Below are 21,269 nucleotides of genomic sequence, written 5' to 3'. Positions count from 1 at the left end.
TTACGGTCGGTACGCAGACGAAGTTGATCAAACTCGTCCTTGTGCCGACGTGACATGTGAACGCCTAGTCCGCTTTTGCTACGGAAAGACGATTCACATATCGTGCATTGGTAACCACTGTTTGGGTTAACCTGTGCACTATGTTCAGATTGGGCCCCTAGGCTAGAGACCGTAGGGATTTGGTTCGTCAACGAATTAGTGTTTATTATCCGAGGCGTTGTATTTTGCATATTAGTGCCAATCAAACTGAACTGTCCAAGGGGCTGGCAACCCCATAGGACTGTTTCGCTGCTCAAGTTAGTTACTATTAGACCAAAAGAACTTCAGTCTAATAGCATCCAGAAGATACCACGAGGAGGTCTTGAATCAACTTGATCTGATTTTTACGATTTACGAATTACGGAATGACTCCCCTTCTACGCTATTATTCAGACCCATATCTTCCTTAAGAGAGTCATAGTTACTCCCGCCGTTGACCCGCGCTTACTTGAATTTCTTCACTTTGACATTCAGAGCACTGGGCAGAAATCACATTGTGTCAACACCCGCTAGGGCCATCACAATGCTTTGTTTTAATTAGACAGTCGGATTCCCCAAGTCCGTGCCAGTTCTGAATTGATTGTTAATTGATAATCGTTATAATTAATAAGAACTAACTGGTTTAACCCAATTAGTATTCTTAAAAATTTTAGCAAGAAAGTTCCACAATTGGCTACGTAACTAAACTATCCGGGGAACAAGTAACTACCATAAATGATAGAAACTCTATTTACCCAGAACGAGCACATAAACCATGTTATTGTTTCCCAATCAAGCCCGACTATCTCAATCTTCAGAGCCAATCCTTATCCCGAAGTTACGGATCTAATTTGCCGACTTCCCTTACCTACATTATTCTATCGACTAGAGACTCTTCACCTTGGAGACCAGCTGCGGATATTGGTACGGCCTGTTGAGAAGTTTGCGTGTCCCCACCATAAATTTTCAAGGTCCGAGGAGAAAATATCGACACAACAGTATATGTCATGCTCTTCTAGCCCATCTACCATATCTCTCTGCGAAAGACTTCCATGGTAGTACGGCTATAAAACAGAAAAGAAAACTCTTCCGATATCTCTCGACGGCTTCTTTATGGTCGTTCCTGTTGCCAGGATGAGCACGAGGCCCATATTTAATAACAAACGGATACTCAACAGGTTACGGAATTGGAACCGTATTCCCTTTCGTTCAAAATTATTCAAGTATTTAAAAATCATAAAAGATTTGACAATATTACTCACTGATTTTTTACTTGAAAATTTTCGGCTTTCGCCTTGAACTTAGGACCGACTAACTCGTGATCAACCACTGTTCACACGAAACCCTTCTCCACTTCAGTCCTCCAAGGTCTCATTCGATTATTTGCTACTACCACCAAGATCTGTGCCAATGGCAGCTCCATGAAGGCTTACGCCAAACACTTCTACGCATACCATTGTACCTTCCTACTCACTAAAGTTTCAAAATTTATATCACAAGTAATATAAATCATCTACTTTAGCGGTAATGTATAGGTATACAACTTAAGCGCCATCCATTTTAAGGGCTAGTTGCTTCGGCAGGTGAGTTGTTACACACTCCTTAGCGGATTTCGACTTCCATGATCACCGTCCTGCTGTTTTAAGCAACCAACGCCTTTCATGGTTTCTGCATGAGTTGTTAATTTGGGCACCGTAACATTACGTTTGGTTCATCCCACAGCGCCAGTTCTGCTTACCAAAAGTGGCCCACTGGGCACATTATATCATAACCTTAAACTTCATATCAAGAAAGTTAAGGTTCTTACCCATTTAAAGTTTGAGAATAGGTTAAGATCGTTTCGACCCTAAGGCCTCTAATCATTCGCTTTACCAGATAAGATTATTTTATATAACATTAAAATGCACCAGCTATCCTGAGGGAAACTTCGGAAGGAACCAGCTACTAGATGGTTCGATTGGTCTTTCGCCCCTATACTCAATTCTGACAATCGATTTGCACGTCAGAACTGTTTCGGTCTTCCATCAGGGTTTCCCCTGACTTCAACCTGATCAAGTATAGTTCACCATCTTTCGGGTCACAGCATATATGCTCAAGGTACGTTCCAGTTAGAGGCATAAATAATATAAATATTATTATACATAACTATATAGAACGCCCCGGGATTGTGTTAATTATCTATAAATAGTTAAAAAACTAATCCCATTATTAGTCAAGTTAATTACGCTATTAGGTTTATCTCCCAATAACTTGCACATATGTTAGACTCCTTGGTCCGTGTTTCAAGACGGGTCCCGAAGGTATCCTGAATCTTTCGCATTGTTAATCATACAAATGCATATAATAAACACAAAAATCAATGATAATTATGCCATTATATAATTTCGAAAAATTAACGCACTGTATTAATTTTAATTTATCAACACTTTATCAAATTAATGACATTTATTCTATGTTAAAATGCAAGCATAATAATTTGAATAAACTATAAGTCATATTTTATGATAAATTTGTTATATGCTAATAGATTACAATGTCCTTATATGGAAAAAATGCACACTATTATTATAATATTGTTAAAATATTACAACTTTAATGATGAATTTTCCATAACGGATATTCAGGTTCATCGGGCTTAACCTCTAAGCAGTTTCACGTACTGTTTAACTCTCTATTCAGAGTTCTTTTCAACTTTCCCTCACGGTACTTGTTTACTATCGGTCTCATGGTTATATTTAGTTTTAGATGGAGTTTACCACCCACTTAGTGCTGCACTATCAAGCAACACGACTCTTTGGAAACATCATCTAGTAATCATTAACGTTATACGGGCCTGGCACCCTCTATGGGTAAATGGCCTCATTTAAGAAGGACTTAAATCGTTAATTTCTCATACTAGAATATTGACGCTCCATACACTGCATCTCACGTTTGCCATATAGACAAAGTGACTTAGTGCTGAACTGATTTCTTTTCGCTCGCCGCTACTAAGAAAATCCTGGTTAGTTTCTTTTCCTCCCCTAATTAATATGCTTAAATTCAGGGGGTAGTCCCATATGAGTTGAGGTTGTATATACGTATATTAAAATTTATAATGATAATTACACTATATTATTATATATAGAGCGTTCTCATAATGAAATCATTATAATATTCGTATTTTATAACGAATATCACGAAGAATATTAAATATTTATATTTACAACAAAATTTCCTTTCGAAACATTAATAAGAGGCAATTCTAGATGAAAAAACTTTAATTATTTTTTTATGCTAGACATTCCTCAGTATTATTTGATTCAAAAAGGACAAAAAAATATATATTTTTCTTCGTTCTTCTCACACAAATATATACAACAATGAGAGATAATGCGTTTCCATTTAATATCAATATTATGAATATATATATATATATATCCAATAATATACAATATGCTTAAAAATTTCGTAAAATTTTTAAACAACTTATTTAGCATAGTCTTACAACCCTCAACCATATGTAGTCCAAGCAGCACTATAAAATTAATTAAAGTACCAAACAGCATGGACTGCGATATGCGTTCAAAATGTCGATGTTCATGTGTCCTGCAGTTCACACGATGACGCACAGTTTGCTGCGTTCTTCATCGACCCATGAGCCGAGTGATCCACCGCTTAGAGTGATTAAAATTTGTTTATTCATTTATTTGTCAGATATGTCTTTATTGAAAGAAATTAAAAATACACCATTTTACTGGCATATATCAATTCCTTCAATAAATTTTAGTTTTATCCTAAAAGAATGTTGCGAAATGTCTTAGTTTTATATAAGCGATATATTACCATATTGTTAAATAATATAATATGTATTTTGGCTTGTTTGATAATTATCAATTTATATAAAAGTATTAACCTGAAATCAGGTACAACATTGTACTTTTTAGGCTGTTGCATTAACCAATGTATGCCCATAGCTATGATGGACAATACATATTCGCAACGCGTGCATACTATGGTACATATGCACACAGATTTTATAAATCAATATTATTGTAATAATATCATCAATATGTATTTATATATTAATTGCTACACACATAGAACACAATGTTATATGTATAGCTACTACTAAATGAGTATATTGGCAATATAATTAATATAAACATATAATATATACAACTGAATATATTTTATTTTACAATTATGATTTTATAAAAACATATTTTGTTTGGTAAATTGGCAATATATAAATATTTTTGTTAACGGTAGAAACATACAATAATGATCCTTCCGCAGGTTCACCTACGGAAACCTTGTTACGACTTTTACTTCCTCTAAATAATCAAGTTCGGTCAACTTTTGCGAAACAACCGTAACACGCAAGGCGTCACAGTGATCACGTCCGGAGACCTCACTAAATAATTCAATCGGTAGTAGCGACGGGCGGTGTGTACAAAGGGCAGGGACGTAATCAATGCGAGTTAATGACTCACACTTACTGGGAATTCCAAGTTCATGTGAACAGTTTCAGTTCACAATCCCAAGCATGAAAGTGGTTCAGCGGTTTACCCGGACCTCTCGGTCTAGGAAATACACGTTGATACTTTCATTGTAGCGCGCGTGCAGCCCAGGACATCTAAGGGCATCACAGACCTGTTATTGCTCAATCTCATTATTGCTAGACGCAATTTGTCCATTTAAGAAGCTAGTGTCCTTATAATGGGACAAACCAACAGGTACGGCTCCACTTATATAAACACATTCAAACACAATAAACATTTTACTGCCACCATGAATGAAGGCTATATAAGCTTCAACACCATAATCCTGAAGATATCTATTTAATATATTTGAGTCTCGTTCGTTATCGGAATTAACCAGACAAATCACTCCACGAACTAAGAACGGCCATGCACCACCACCCATAGATTCGAGAAAGAGCTATCAATCTGTCTTACACACTTATGTTCGGACCTGGTAAGTTTTCCCGTGTTGAGTCAAATTAAGCCGCAGGCTCCACTCCTGGTGGTGCCCTTCCGTCAATTCCTTTAAGTTTCAGCTTTGCAACCATACTTCCCCCGGAGCCCAAAAGCTTTGGTTTCCCGGGAAGCGACTGAGAGAGCCATAAAAGTAGCTACACCCAATTGCTAGCTGGCATCGTTTATGGTTAGAACTAGGGCGGTATCTGATCGCCTTCGAACCTCTAACTTTCGTTCTTGATTAATGAAAACATCTTTGGCAAATGCTTTCGCTTAAGTTAGTCTTACGACGGTCCAAGAATTTCACCTCTCGCGTCGTAATACTAATGCCCCCAAACTGCTTCTATTAATCATTACCTCTTGATCTGAAAACCAATGAAAGCAGAACAGAGGTCTTATTTCATTATCCCATGCACAGAATATTCAGGCATTTGAAGCCTGCTTTAAGCACTCTAATTTGTTCAAAGTAATTGTACCGGCCCACAATAACACTCGATGAAGAGCACTAATGCAGGTTTTTAAATAGGAGGAATATATAAAAAAATACAAGTACTTAATTATATATAAGAACTCCACCGGTAATACGCTTACATACATAAAGGTATAGTAGTAACCACAATTGTAAGTTGTACTACCCGTATGAAGCACAAGTTCAACTACGAACGTTTTAACCGCAACAACTTTAATATACGCTATTGGAGCTGGAATTACCGCGGCTGCTGGCACCAGACTTGCCCTCCAATTGGTCCTTGTTAAAGGATTTAAAGTGTACTCATTCCAATTACAGGGCCTCGGATATGAGTCCTGTATTGTTATTTTTCGTCACTACCTCCCCGAGCTGGGAGTGGGTAATTTACGCGCCTGCTGCCTTCCTTAGATGTGGTAGCCGTTTCTCAGGCTCCCTCTCCGGAATCGAACCCTGATTCCCCGTTACCCGTTGCAACCATGGTAGTCCTAGATACTACCATCAAAAGTTGATAGGGCAGACATTTGAAAGATCTGTCGTCGGTACAAGACCATACGATCTGCATGTTATCTAGAGTTCAACCAATGTAACGATCTTACGATCGCTTGGTTTTAGCCTAATAAAAGCACACGTCCCATAAGGTCCGTGTTTTAATTGCATGTATTAGCTCTAGAATTACCACAGTTATCCAAGTAACTGTTAACGATCTAAGGAACCATAACTGATATAATGAGCCTTTTGCGGTTTCACTTTTAATTCGTGTGTACTTAGACATGCATGGCTTAATCTTTGAGACAAGCATATAACTACTGGCAGGATCAACCAGAATAATGTTTTCGTTTCGTGCGCATACGCTCACATATGTAAATATTTGACAACTCAATAATACTTTTGAATAAAAAAAAAAAATAAATAAATATTTTTTATCAACAGTTTATGAGAATTTGTTAAACGATTGTGGCCATTTTTATATAGCATTCACATTCGCCATTTTTCTCTATACAAATATATATATTTTATTATATACATTTTTTTTTCGTTCAAAAATATCTTTTTATTTGCACTTAATATATTATCACACGTATATAGGCTTAAACCAATATTAATTGTGTTTAAACTATGTATTTTAACAACAAATTTAAAATTTATCCAATTTCGTATGCGTTTTTTGTGATATACATTAAATAAAACCAAACACATGAGTTCATGTGGAATGGAATTTATATATTTTGGCAATATTTGAATTTGCATATAAATCGCTTTGATTATATATGCTGGTACATTGTTGAAATGGCACTCATACAATATTTAATCATATAAGACCATTTCCAAAAATTCACGATAATAATTCGAAACAGAAATGATATATACTAAATAGTATATATCTTGGTTAGTTTCACTATATTATCTTTATTAAGATCAATTTGAAAACAAATATCTCCTATTAAACACTACTTTGAGTATAATGACAACATATAATAATATTATATACAATACTGTACCAAATATTGTATACAATACCGATGGACATCAACTGTCCATCATGTATAGGTTTTCTGCCACGCTTTCCGCAAATCGGGTATTTTTGCTTTAGAGTGCCTCTTAACAATAGTTTCTTTTCGTATTTTAATAAAAAATACAATACTATCACTTCAAAATTATTCATATATATTAAGAAATATATATATATTCATATAAAATACACAGACATTGCCGGCTAAGTATATTCCCCATATCATATGAAATAAATTAATAATTTTTCATTATAAAATTTTCATATGAAATATACCATGCACGAGACTACCACTCCCTATATAGGTTTTATGCCACGCTTTCCGCAAATCGGGTATTTTTACTTGAGAGTGCCTCTTAACAATAGTTTCTTTTCGTATTTTAATAAAAAATACAATACTATCACTTCAAAATTATTCATATATACTAAGAAATATATATATATTCATATAAAACACACAGACATTGCCGGCTAAGTATATTCCCCATATCATATGAAATAAATTAATAATTTTTCATTATAAAATTTTCATATGAAATATACCATGCACGAGACTACCACTCCCTATATAGGTTTTCTGCCACGCTTTCCGCAAATCGGGTATTTTTACTTGAGAGTGCCTCTTAACAATAGTTTCTTTTCGTATTTTAATAAAAAATACAATACTATCACTTCAAAATTATTCATATATACTAAGAAATATATATATATTCATATAAAATACACAGACATTGCCGGCTAAGTATATTCCCCATATCATATGAAATAAATTAATAATTTTTCATTATAAAATTTTCATATGAAATATACCATGCACGAGACTACCACTCCCTATATAGGTTTTCTGCCACGCTTTCCGCAAATCAGGTATTTTTACTTGAGAGTACCTTTTAAAAATAGTTTCTTTTCGTATTTTAATACAAAATATTATACTATCACTTCAAAATTATTCATATATATTAAGAAAAATATATATACGCATATAAAATAAACAGACATTGCCGACTTAGTATGTTCCCCATATCATATGAAATTAAATTAATTATTTTTCATTACATTCATCATTCATTTACATGAAAGATATCATATCAGCTGGTATCTTTGCTTTAATTTCACATATACACGTAATATATCTATTTATATTAAATACATTTTTATATTTTCTATATTTATAATCGCATTATGATTATGCTATAATGTTATATTATATATGAGAAACATTCCCATATCCATATCCATATCCATATAAAACCTAATTCATAATCAAATCATGCTCATGTTATAATATAACATATAATATTATCACATTTTATATACCAAAGTATTTAATTCTTGCATTCATATCACATATCATTAAATTCCAATATTAGAAATACTTCCAAGTTCCACATACGATCACTCCATGCTTTTTGCATTCATATTATTTCATATATACATTCACATTTGCACATATGCATATACACTATGTTTCGTGTGTTTACATAATACAATTTTTATAAGTATCATTTCATATGTAATTAAGTATAACAAACTTATAATATAACATTATATTCATATTCAAGCCAACGTAATTTATATAGGATAAATAATTTATCCATATTTATATAAAATATATTCTTTTTAATATATATATATATATATATTACCATTTATAGGTATATATTCATATAAATATATAAAAATAATTTTCATATATAAAGAATAAATTTATATATATCGAATCATCAAGCAAAGGATAAGCTTCAGTGGATCGCAGTATGGCAGCTGCTCAACCACTTACAACACCTTGCCTGTTACAAAAGTCGTTTACAATTGATTCTAGGCTTTGTCATTGTATTAAATAATGTTTTTATATGCAACTAGCGCGGCATCAGGTGATCGATGATCCTCCCAATTTACTATGTTACAAATTACATTGGCATCACATCCATTGTCGTTTATAAAATAAATTATAAACTTTTAATGGTTTAGAAGCCATACAATGCAAATTGCCCCTTATTTATCATTGCAGTCCAGCACGGATACGACCTTAGAGGCGTTCAGGCATAATCCAACGGACGTAGCGTCATACCACTGTTCGCTCGAACAAGTATTGTGCCATTGGTCCGTACCTGCGGTTCCTCTCGTACTACGCAGGAATGCTGTCGCAACAACGTTTTGTCATTAGTAGGGTAAAACTAACCTGTCTCACGACGGTCTAAACCCAGCTCACGTTCCCTTGCATGGGTGAACAATCCAACGCTTGGTGAATTTTGCTTCACAATGATAGGAAGAGCCGACATCGAAGGATCAAAAAGCGACGTCGCTATGAACGCTTGGCCGCCACAAGCCAGTTATCCCTATGGTAACTTTTCTGACACCTCTTGTTAAAAACTCTTTAAACCAAAAGGATCGATAGGCCGAGCTTTTGCTGTCCCTGTGTGTACTGAACACCGAGATCAAGTCAGCATTTGCCCTTTTGCTCTATGTGTGGTTTCTGTCCGCACTGAGCTGGCCTTGGGACACCTCCGTTATTATTTGAGAGATGTACCGCCCCAGTCAAACTCCCTACCTGGCAATGTCCTTGAATTGGATCATACCTGAGTAATTGGAGTTATACCAAATTTTCAAATTGAAAATACATAAATGCATTTTCTCATTAAAGAATTTGTTTGCGATTATATAACAAACTCGTGATACTTTGATCAAGAAGCTTGCATCAAAACCCAATACCATAAGATATAATAAATATATCCGTATAATGGCTAGGAAATGATACACGTTCCATTTAATCAAGTAAGTAAGGAAACAATAAGAGTAGTGGTATTTCATTGTCGATACCAAACCGAAATCTAATATCTCCCACTTATGCTACACCTCTTATGTCTCCTTACACTGCCAGATTAGAGTCAAGCTCAAAAGGGTCTTCTTTCCCCGCTAATTATTCCAAGCCCGTTCCCTTGGCTGTGGTTTCGCTAGATAGTAGATAGGGACAGAATGAATCTGATCTCTCAGCTTTATTTTACGTGGCGGTTCCTCAGGGAGGGATTTCAACCACGGCGTCTAATGTTTATTTGCAGCTTAGCCTCGATTAGTGCGATATATTTACATATATCACGCCATCACGCACCACCGCTACATACGCAGGAACCTGGTACAATGCGCCAGTTAGCGCCCCTAAAAAGAAGCTATAGCTATGTACATAGCGACTCTTCTGGTACCAATTGAAAGTATCCTGGTCGGGCATACAATCCCCCTTGGTGAGGGGCGAGGTGTATCTAACACGTCTTCCGATCTATGGGTCTCGGCACCCGGTTGAGAGCGCAACTCCACGAGGAGCCTAGCGGCTCTCCCCGCGTAACGTTTGGGTATCAACCACAGCCACCACGATACTCCCACTAGGGGGCCGACCTCAATGTGCAGCCTTGGAACTGCACAACCCGTGGTACCGATCTTAAGGACTCAGCTCGATCCTCCCTTTTAGCCCCGACCGGCCTGGATAGGGAATCCACCCAGCCCGTGCGCCGCTTGCGCATTCAGCAGCTGTTGTCGCCTGGAGAACGCCAGTCCGGCGAACCTGTCGAGAGTCCGCATTCTCTCCTGAGAAGCCGTCACATCGGAGAAGGTCCAGTCGCCATCCGTGTACTGCACTCCAAGTCCATCGAGGTCTCGCAAGTCTGTATAGAGTGGACAAGCACATAGGAAGTGCTGCCAATCCTCGCGTTCTGCGCCGCATAGACATGCTGGCGTGTCGCTAAGGCTTCTTCCATGCAGAAATGCATTGAGCGATCCGTGGCCCGTCAGCAGGAACCCAGCGCGCAGCGTGAAGCCAAACCTTCGTTCGCTGTAGACGAAGCCTGCGTTCGGGATGAAGCGGTGCGTCACCCGTCCTGGGGAGTCACCATCATCCCATCTGCGTTGCCACTCGCACAACAGGTCTTCGTCTAGTCGCGCCATCTTCTGCTTCCAGCTAAGATTTGCCAAATCTTCGCCGTACAGCCAATCGCTCTCCTCCAGCGGGTAGTCACGCTTTAGTTTGAAGCTGATTGCCAGGCGTCTGGCAACCAGATCAAACGGGGGGGCTCCAGCTAGTACTTGCAGCGCCATGGTGGACACTGTTCGGCATACCGGTAGGCATCCAATCAGGACGATCCTTTGGCACGCAAGCAGATGCCTCCTGGCAACCACTTGCGTCGTCGTCACGACAGACCAAACCGAGGCACCAAATAGTGCACAGGGCACCATGAGTCCGGCATATATTGTCCGCTTTGCGCGGGGACTGAGTCCCCAGTCGACCCGCAGTACGCGCGACAATGCCCCTACGACTCCGGTCAGCTTATCACGCAAGCCCGTGATGTGCGGGAGAAAACTCAACCGCTCGCCGACCGTGATGCCTAGGTACCGATACTTGCACTTATATGGCAGGTTTGCTCCAGCAAGCCGTACCACTGGCGGCCGTCTAAGTATGCCTTTGAGCAGCATGATCGCCGTCTTGCTAGTTGAAACGGCAACGCCGACTTCAACTCCCCAAGCGCCTACGATGGACATTAACTCACCTCCTTTTTGTTCGAGCTCTGATCGGGCATTCCCTTCGATGAGGAGGAGCAAGTCGTCAGCATACGCGCTGAGCGCACCAAGGGGCTCTAAGCGCTGGAGCAACACGTCCATTAAGATGTTCCATATAAATGGACCACTTATGGACCCCTGCGGGCAACCTCTTGTCACCGGAACAGTGGCTACTCCATGCCTACTGACGATGCTCGCACTCCGGCCGGAGAAGAAACTTCGCCACAAGCTTGCTTCTCGGCATCCCAGCTCAAGGAGGCGGCGTAGTGCAGCATTCCACTCAACGTTGTCGAAGGCTCCCTTGAAATCCACGAAGACTCCGAGCACGTATTTCGACCGGCTGGCCGAAACAGTACTCACGACGTGTTTCCAAGCATCCTCCACACAACGTCCTTGGCGAAAGCCAAATTGCCATCTGCAGCCATCCGGAATGGTGTCCTTCAGACGATTCACCATGATGCCCTCAAGCACTTTGCCCAGCACTGGCAACAGACAGATACCCCGATATGAGGTAGGATCGGTCCGGTCCTTATCGGGTCCCTTCAGGAGTGGAACCACCCTGGGATGCTTCCATTCCGTTGGGAAATACCCTGTCTCCAGGCAGCGGGAATACATCGCTGTCATGTGCTGAGGGATGGCACGCCACAATGCCTTGCAAATGGCACCTGTGATGCCGTCCATGCCGGGAGAGCGTCTGCTCTTCAACCTGGCGACGCATGCATCAACCTCGAAAGCTTCGAGGGCCGGTGGAGCCTCGATCGGGATGGCAATGTGTGCATTCGTCTCCGCAACAGGAAAGAAGTTGCGAAGGAGCACACCCGCACAGTCGCGCCATGTTGCGACCAGCCTACCATCCGTTCGAAGGCATCCAATCTCCGTGCTCTTTTTGCGGCCTCGGCAAATCCTGTAGACGTGCCCCCATGGATCATCTCTGTTCTCTCCCACGAAGCGTCGCCAGTTGTCTTCCTTCGATCTCAGGATGAGCTTCTTGTACTGCGCTGAGGAGATCCTCAACGCGAGCACAAGTTCCTCTGCTGCGTCGGTCTCATGCCGACGAGCGTCCTGGAGCCTTCGCCTCAGTCTCCTGACCTCTCGGCGTTTGGAGTGTAGTTCGGCAGTCCACCAAACTACTTTTCTCGCGGCTCTCGGTGTGCTGCGTCCCAGCACTCTGTCGCACACACTGTGCACTACAGAGCGCAGTGCAGACACTTGGTTGTCCAACGGCGATTCGGCGATGTCTTCCGGTAATTCGGCAATCTCCCTTACCACTTCCTCCTCGAACAATCGCCAGCGCGCATTGGAAAGCTTCCATGACGGCACAGGAGCAATGGGCTCAACTGTGTCGTTCGGGTCAGTCGTCACCACAACATGGATCATGTTGTGATCGCTGGTGTCCCATTCCTTCACTTCCCAATCGTATGTGGCCCACATAGTCGCAGCTTGGTTGACGATTGTCACATCGATATCGCTTTGGCCTCTACGGTTATCGAATGTAAACACCCGACTGGCTTCATTGAGCACGCCGGCTCTCATCTCGGTTATCCACTCAGACAGCAGCTCACCCCGTGCATAGTTAGCTTGCCCCCGATTGTGTTCGGAGAGCTTGCTAAACCACGCTGGGGATACTGCGTTCGCGTCGAGCCCAAAGATGACAGGAGTGCGGCTGCCCAGCAGCAGCACCGCATCTAAGTACCTGAGGTACGGCGCCAAGTCGGTGTCGAATTGGCAGTACACGGAGCATAGGAAGATTGAGCCGAATCTTCCCGTAACTCTGACGCATACTCCAAAATCCGTGGTAAGGGTCTCCATTGGCATGCAGATGGCGTCCGGTTCGTCGACGATGATAGCAGCTTTTCCTCGGCGGTCCTGGAAAACTCGCATTCCAGAAGGAAGGCCGGTAATCCGCCCTGCTCCATCGACGTACGGCTCCTGGACCAGTGCGAACTGACGGCCAGAGCTGCGCATGATGGCTCCGAGTTCCATCACAGCCGCTCGGCCACGGCCACAATTAGCTTGGATGAAGCTAAACATTAATGTCTAGCTTGCACCCTCGCCAGTACCGCTCCGTAGATCGGGCACGCCGCTGACAGCATGGAATGTGCTGCAGGGTACCCCTTGAAGCGGCAGTTGCGGCAGTCCACGGGGTTGGGACACCGTGCAACGTTGTGGCCGTTCTGTCCACACCGGTGGCACACGTTCTCCTTTAGGCGACATTGCGACACCTTGTGGTCGAAGCCTGCACATCTGTGGCAGGCGTATGTTCTGACCAAGGAGCGGCAGCGGCATCTAAACCACTTAATGTATACGCATTCGCGCAACGCCTCCTGTGCCTTTGCGTCGACCTCTAGCGTCACGTTGATCGTGGCGCCGTCGGTGACCGACCAGGGTTTACTGCCCAGGTGAACCGACTTTTTGAACTCCGCGGCAGTCATGGTCTCCTCCAGGTTCTTTGTGAAGAGCTCCTCCATGAACTCTTCCGGTGTTATGGACGTGTCCACGTCGTACACCACGACCTGAGGCTTGGTCTCCGGCCTCTTCTTGACCTCCAGTCCCGCTTCGGTGAATTTGCTGCTGGCCACTACCTTCCTCAGTTCGCTCACTGAAGGGGTGCGAATAATCGCTCCTCCGCTCTTCAGCTCGCGAACCTCGTGGACGCGGACTCCAAGAGTCGGCACCACGGTCTTCTTAACACGCTCCACAAGCTCCTTGCTGGTCTCCTCCGGGTTTTTGCTCTTTATTAGAGCAGACCAGGTATCCCTAGGCTTTGGGATCGGTGCAGCGACGGCGCTCGGTGCGGGCAGGCCTGGGAAGGCTGTCGCATACGCAGCGGTTGTGACGGCAGTGGTGCCCGATGTGGGCAGCAGCAGCGGGTCTCGGTGGAGGCGGCATCCTTGCCCTCTCCTCCAGGCGCACCTTTTCCCCAGCCAGGGCCATGACCAACTCGTCGTACCGGTTGGTCGCGACGAGGATTTCCATTGAGGCCTCGGGCGGCATCAGCCCCTTAAGTACAGCCTTGCTCACCGCCATCCTTATCGCAGACATTTCTGCGATGATGGCCGAGTAGCCTGCCGCGACAATGTCAGTTGCCGGGCATGTGGCAGCGGTGGTGGCAGCGGTGGTGGCAGCGGTGGCGGCAGCGGTGGCGGCAGCGGTGGCGGCAGCGGCGGCAGAAGTACTGGCAGCGGTGGTGGCAGCGGCAGCGGCAGAGGTGGATGGAGCCTGCTCAAAGGGGAGCGACGTTGGCGGCGATCTCTCGGCTGGGATCGGCCGCTCTCCAGCTAGCCCAATCCCAAGCCCGATCTTTTTGGCTCCCTGTTTGGCGGCTGAGGACTTCGGCCGACCCCGCCTGCGGGCGGGAACGCTCGACGACGAGCTCGCCCCTACACTAGCCACGCTAGTGTCGCTGGCGTCGGCCTCCGTCTCTATTTCCATAGCCCGGCGGGTTGTGGCTACCTCTATTGGCGTGACTCAACTAATCGGCACTTAGTGGAGACTCGAACCAACGTCTCAGCGGAGACACGAACCGAACGCTTCGAACTCGAGCCAAAGCTTCGAACCAAAGCTTCGAACTCGAACGTGCTGTCGAACTATTCCGACTTGTTGTCGAACTATTCGCACTTGTTTACGAACTAGGGTTCCGCACGTGGTTGTTTTTAGCGTTTATTTTGCAAATATTAATTTGCAAATATCTGCTTTGTTCTTTCACCAAATTAACACCCGATTTCACTCACGAACAGCGCGTGATCTCGCGGCAATTTTGATATATTTTCCACTTGGAAAAATCACTTTTTACTTTATTCGAACGACGGTATAGCGGACCGCTTGAAAAACACGTCTGCTTCGAATGGCAGTCAAAAAGCAACTGAGTAGATAGGGACAGTAGGAATCTCGTTAATCCATTCATGCGCGTCACTAATTAGATGACGAGGCATTTGGCTACCTTAAGAGAGTCATAGTTACTCCCGCCGTTGACCCGCGCTTACTTGAATTTCTTCACTTTGACATTCAGAGCACTGGGCAGAAATCACATTGTGTCAACACCCGCTAGGGCCATCACAATGCTTTGTTTTAATTAGACAGTCGGATTCCCCAAGTCCGTGCCAGTTCTGAATTGATTGTTAATTGATAATCGTTATAATTAATAAGAACTAACTGGTTTAACCCAATTAGTATTCTTAAAAATTTTAGCAAGAAAGTTCCACAATTGGCTACGTAACTAAACTATCCGGGGAACAAGTAACTACCATAAATGATAGAAACTCTATTTACCCAGAACGAGCACATAAACCATGTTATTGTTTCCCAATCAAGCCCGACTATCTCAATCTTCAGAGCCAATCCTTATCCCGAAGTTACGGATCTAATTTGCCGACTTCCCTTACCTACATTATTCTATCGACTAGAGACTCTTCACCTTGGAGACCAGCTGCGGATATTGGTACGGCCTGTTGAGAAGTTTGCGTGTCCCCACCATAAATTTTCAAGGTCCGAGGAGAAAATATCGACACAACAGTATATGTCATGCTCTTCTAGCCCATCTACCATATCTCTCTGCGAAAGACTTCCATGGTAGTACGGCTATAAAACAGAAAAGAAAACTCTTCCGATATCTCTCGACGGCTTCTTTATGGTCGTTCCTGTTGCCAGGATGAGCACGAGGCCCATATTTAATAACAAACGGATACTCAACAGGTTACGGAATTGGAACCGTATTCCCTTTCGTTCAAAATTATTCAAGTATTTAAAAATCATAAAAGATTTGACAATATTACTCACTGATTTTTTACTTGAAAATTTTCGGCTTTCGCCTTGAACTTAGGACCGACTAACTCGTGATCAACCACTGTTCACACGAAACCCTTCTCCACTTCAGTCCTCCAAGGTCTCATTCGATTATTTGCTACTACCACCAAGATCTGTGCCAATGGCAGCTCCATGAAGGCTTACGCCAAACACTTCTACGCATACCATTGTACCTTCCTACTCACTAAAGTTTCAAAATTTATATCACAAGTAATATAAATCATCTACTTTAGCGGTAATGTATAGGTATACAACTTAAGCGCCATCCATTTTAAGGGCTAGTTGCTTCGGCAGGTGAGTTGTTACACACTCCTTAGCGGATTTCGACTTCCATGATCACCGTCCTGCTGTTTTAAGCAACCAACGCCTTTCATGGTTTCTGCATGAGTTGTTAATTTGGGCACCGTAACATTACGTTTGGTTCATCCCACAGCGCCAGTTCTGCTTACCAAAAGTGGCCCACTGGGCACATTATATCATAACCTTAAACTTCATATCAAGAAAGTTAAGGTTCTTACCCATTTAAAGTTTGAGAATAGGTTAAGATCGTTTCGACCCTAAGGCCTCTAATCATTCGCTTTACCAGATAAGATTATTTTATATAACATTAAAATGCACCAGCTATCCTGAGGGAAACTTCGGAAGGAACCAGCTACTAGATGGTTCGATTGGTCTTTCGCCCCTATACTCAATTCTGACAATCGATTTGCACGTCAGAACTGTTTCGGTCTTCCATCAGGGTTTCCCCTGACTTCAACCTGATCAAGTATAGTTCACCATCTTTCGGGTCACAGCATATATGCTCAAGGTACGTTCCAGTTAGAGGCATAAATAATATAAATATTATTATACATAACTATATAGAACGCCCCGGGATTGTGTTAATTATCTATAAATAGTTAAAAAACTAATCCCATTATTAGTCAAGTTAATTACGCTATTAGGTTTATCTCCCAATAACTTGCACATATGTTAGACTCCTTGGTCCGTGTTTCAAGACGGGTCCCGAAGGTATCCTGAATCTTTCGCATTGTTAATCATACAAATGCATATAATAAACACAAAAATCAATGATAATTATGCCATTATATAATTTCGAAAAATTAACGCACTGTATTAATTTTAATTTATCAACACTTTATCAAATTAATGACATTTATTCTATGTTAAAATGCAAGCATAATAATTTGAATAAACTATAAGTCATATTTTATGATAAATTTGTTATATGCTAATAGATTACAATGTCCTTATATGGAAAAAATGCACACTATTATTATAATATTGTTAAAATATTACAACTTTAATGATGAATTTTCCATAACGGATATTCAGGTTCATCGGGCTTAACCTCTAAGCAGTTTCACGTACTGTTTAACTCTCTATTCAGAGTTCTTTTCAACTTTCCCTCACGGTACTTGTTTACTATCGGTCTCATGGTTATATTTAGTTTTAGATGGAGTTTACCACCCACTTAGTGCTGCACTATCAAGCAACACGACTCTTTGGAAACATCATCTAGTAATCATTAACGTTATACGGGCCTGGCACCCTCTATGGGTAAATGGCCTCATTTAAGAAGGACTTAAATCGTTAATTTCTCATACTAGAATATTGACGCTCCATACACTGCATCTCACGTTTGCCATATAGACAAAGTGACTTAGTGCTGAACTGATTTCTTTTCGCTCGCCGCTACTAAGAAAATCCTGGTTAGTTTCTTTTCCTCCCCTAATTAATATGCTTAAATTCAGGGGGTAGTCCCATATGAGTTGAGGTTGTATATACGTATATTAAAATTTATAATGATAATTACACTATATTATTATATATAGAGCGTTCTCATAATGAAATCATTATAATATTCGTATTTTATAACGAATATCACGAAGAATATTAAATATTTATATTTACAACAAAATTTCCTTTCGAAACATTAATAAGAGGCAATTCTAGATGAAAAAACTTTAATTATTTTTTTATGCTAGACATTCCTCAGTATTATTTGATTCAAAAAGGACAAAAAAATATATATTTTTCTTCGTTCTTCTCACACAAATATATACAACAATGAGAGATAATGCGTTTCCATTTAATATCAATATTATGAATATATATATATATATATATCCAATAATATACAATATGCTTAAAAATTTCGTAAAATTTTTAAACAACTTATTTAGCATAGTCTTACAACCCTCAACCATATGTAGTCCAAGCAGCACTATAAAATTAATTAAAGTACCAAACAGCATGGACTGCGATATGCGTTCAAAATGTCGATGTTCATGTGTCCTGCAGTTCACACGATGACGCACAGTTTGCTGCGTTCTTCATCGACCCATGAGCCGAGTGATCCACCGCTTAGAGTGATTAAAATTTGTTTATTCATTTATTTGTCAGATATGTCTTTATTGAAAGAAATTAAAAATACACCATTTTACTGGCATATATCAATTCCTTCAATAAATTTTAGTTTTATCCTAAAAGAATGTTGCGAAATGTCTTAGTTTTATATAAGCGATATATTACCATATTGTTAAATAATATAATATGTATTTTGGCTTGTTTGATAATTATCAATTTATATAAAAGTATTAACCTGAAATCAGGTACAACATTGTACTTTTTAGGCTGTTGCATTAACCAATGTATGCCCATAGCTATGATGGACAATACATATTCGCAACGCGTGCATACTATGGTACATATGCACACAGATTTTATAAATCAATATTATTGTAATAATATCATCAATATGTATTTATATATTAATTGCTACACACATAGAACACAATGTTATATGTATAGCTACTACTAAATGAGTATATTGGCAATATAATTAATATAAACATATAATATATACAACTGAATATATTTTATTTTACAATTATGATTTTATAAAAACATATTTTGTTTGGTAAATTGGCAATATATAAATATTTTTGTTAACGGTAGAAACATACAATAATGATCCTTCCGCAGGTTCACCTACGGAAACCTTGTTACGACTTTTACTTCCTCTAAATAATCAAGTTCGGTCAACTTTTGCGAAACAACCGTAACACGCAAGGCGTCACAGTGATCACGTCCGGAGACCTCACTAAATAATTCAATCGGTAGTAGCGACGGGCGGTGTGTACAAAGGGCAGGGACGTAATCAATGCGAGTTAATGACTCACACTTACTGGGAATTCCAAGTTCATGTGAACAGTTTCAGTTCACAATCCCAAGCATGAAAGTGGTTCAGCGGTTTACCCGGACCTCTCGGTCTAGGAAATACACGTTGATACTTTCATTGTAGCGCGCGTGCAGCCCAGGACATCTAAGGGCATCACAGACCTGTTATTGCTCAATCTCATTATTGCTAGACGCAATTTGTCCATTTAAGAAGCTAGTGTCCTTATAATGGGACAAACCAACAGGTACGGCTCCACTTATATAAACACATTCAAACACAATAAACATTTTACTGCCACCATGAATGAAGGCTATATAAGCTTCAACACCATAATCCTGAAGATATCTATTTAATATATTTGAGTCTCGTTCGTTATCGGAATTAACCAGACAAATCACTCCACGAACTAAGAACGGCCATGCACCACCACCCATAGATTCGAGAAAGAGCTATCAATCTGTCTTACACACTTATGTTCGGACCTGGTAAGTTTTCCCGTGTTGAGTCAAATTAAGCCGCAGGCTCCACTCCTGGTGGTGCCCTTCCGTCAATTCCTTTAAGTTTCAGCTTTGCAACCATACTTCCCCCGGAGCCCAAAAGCTTTGGTTTCCCGGGAAGCGACTGAGAGAGCCATAAAAGTAGCTACACCCAATTGCTAGCTGGCATCGTTTATGGTTAGAACTAGGGCGGTATCTGATCGCCTTCGAACCTCTAACTTTCGTTCTTGATTAATGAAAACATCTTTGGCAAATGCTTTCGCTTAAGTTAGTCTTACGACGGTCCAAGAATTTCACCTCTCGCGTCGTAATACTAATGCCCCCAAACTGCTTCTATTAATCATTACCTCTTGATCTGAAAACCAATGAAAGCAGAACAGAGGTCTTATTTCATTATCCCATGCACAGAATATTCAGGCATTTGAAGCCTGCTTTAAGCACTCTAATTTGTTCAAAGTAATTGTACCGGCCCACAATAACACTCGATGAAGAGCACTAATGCAGGTTTTTAAATAGGAGGAATATATAAAAAAATACAAGTACTTAATTATATATAAGAACTCCACCGGTAATACGCTTACATACATAAAGGTATAGTAGTAACCACAATTGTAAGTTGTACTACCCGTATGAAGCACAAGTTCAACTACGAACGTTTTAACCGCAACAACTTTAATATACGCTATTGGAGCTGGAATTACCGCGGCTGCTGGCACCAGACTTGCCCTCCAATTGGTCCTTGTTAAAGGATTTAAAGTGTACTCATTCCAATTACAGGGCCTCGGATATGAGTCCTGTATTGTTATTTTTCGTCACTACCTCCCCGAGCTGGGAGTGGGTAATTTACGCGCCTGCTGCCTTCCTTAGATGTGGTAGCCGTTTCTCAGGCTCCCTCTCCGGAATCGAACCCTGATTCCCCGTTACCCGTTGCAACCATGGTAGTCCTAGATACTACCATCAAAAGTTGATAGGGCAGACATTTGAAAGATCTGTCGTCGGTACAAGACCATACGATCTGCATGTTATCTAGAGTTCAACCAATGTAACGATCTTACGATCGCTTGGTTTTAGCCTAATAAAAGCACACGTCCCATAAGGTCCGTGTTTTAATTGCATGTATTAGCTCTAGAATTACCACAGTTATCCAAGTAACTGTTAACGATCTAAGGAACCATAACTGATATAATGAGCCTTTTGCGGTTTCACTTTTAATTCGTGTGTACTTAGACATGCATGGCTTAATCTTTGAGACAAGCATATAACTACTGGCAGGATCAACCAGAAT

General features: G+C 40.9%; 4 non-coding genes and 1 pseudogene across 4 annotated transcripts; all 5 read right to left on the bottom strand.

Annotated features, from left to right (window-relative positions):
• Positions 1-3,501: 3,501 nt before the first annotated feature.
• Positions 3,502-3,680, bottom strand: LOC113567000. The gene has a single exon (XR_003409296.1). It is a non-coding gene; the product is annotated as a 5.8S ribosomal RNA (ribosomal RNA).
• Positions 3,681-4,276: 596 nt separating this feature from the next.
• LOC113566994 lies at positions 4,277-6,271 on the bottom strand. Its single transcript, XR_003409293.1, has one exon. It is a non-coding gene; the product is annotated as a small subunit ribosomal RNA (ribosomal RNA).
• Positions 6,272-8,671: 2,400 nt separating this feature from the next.
• Positions 8,672-18,084, bottom strand: LOC113566998 (annotated as a pseudogene).
• A 415-nt stretch (positions 18,085-18,499) lies between these two features.
• Positions 18,500-18,678, bottom strand: LOC6603798. Its single transcript, XR_048223.1, has one exon. It is a non-coding gene; the product is annotated as a 5.8S ribosomal RNA (ribosomal RNA).
• Positions 18,679-19,274: 596 nt separating this feature from the next.
• LOC6603797 lies at positions 19,275-21,269 on the bottom strand. Its single transcript, XR_048222.2, has one exon. It is a non-coding gene; the product is annotated as a small subunit ribosomal RNA (ribosomal RNA).

Source organism: Drosophila persimilis, unplaced genomic scaffold (assembly GCF_003286085.1).
Source record: "Drosophila persimilis strain 14011-0111.01,24,50 unplaced genomic scaffold, DperRS2 tig00001490-arrow-arrow-pilon, whole genome shotgun sequence".
NCBI classification, from domain to species: domain Eukaryota; kingdom Metazoa; phylum Arthropoda; class Insecta; order Diptera; family Drosophilidae; genus Drosophila; species Drosophila persimilis.
The sequence above is the reverse complement of the archived record's forward strand: the minus strand, read 5'-3'. Positions and strand labels throughout refer to the sequence as shown.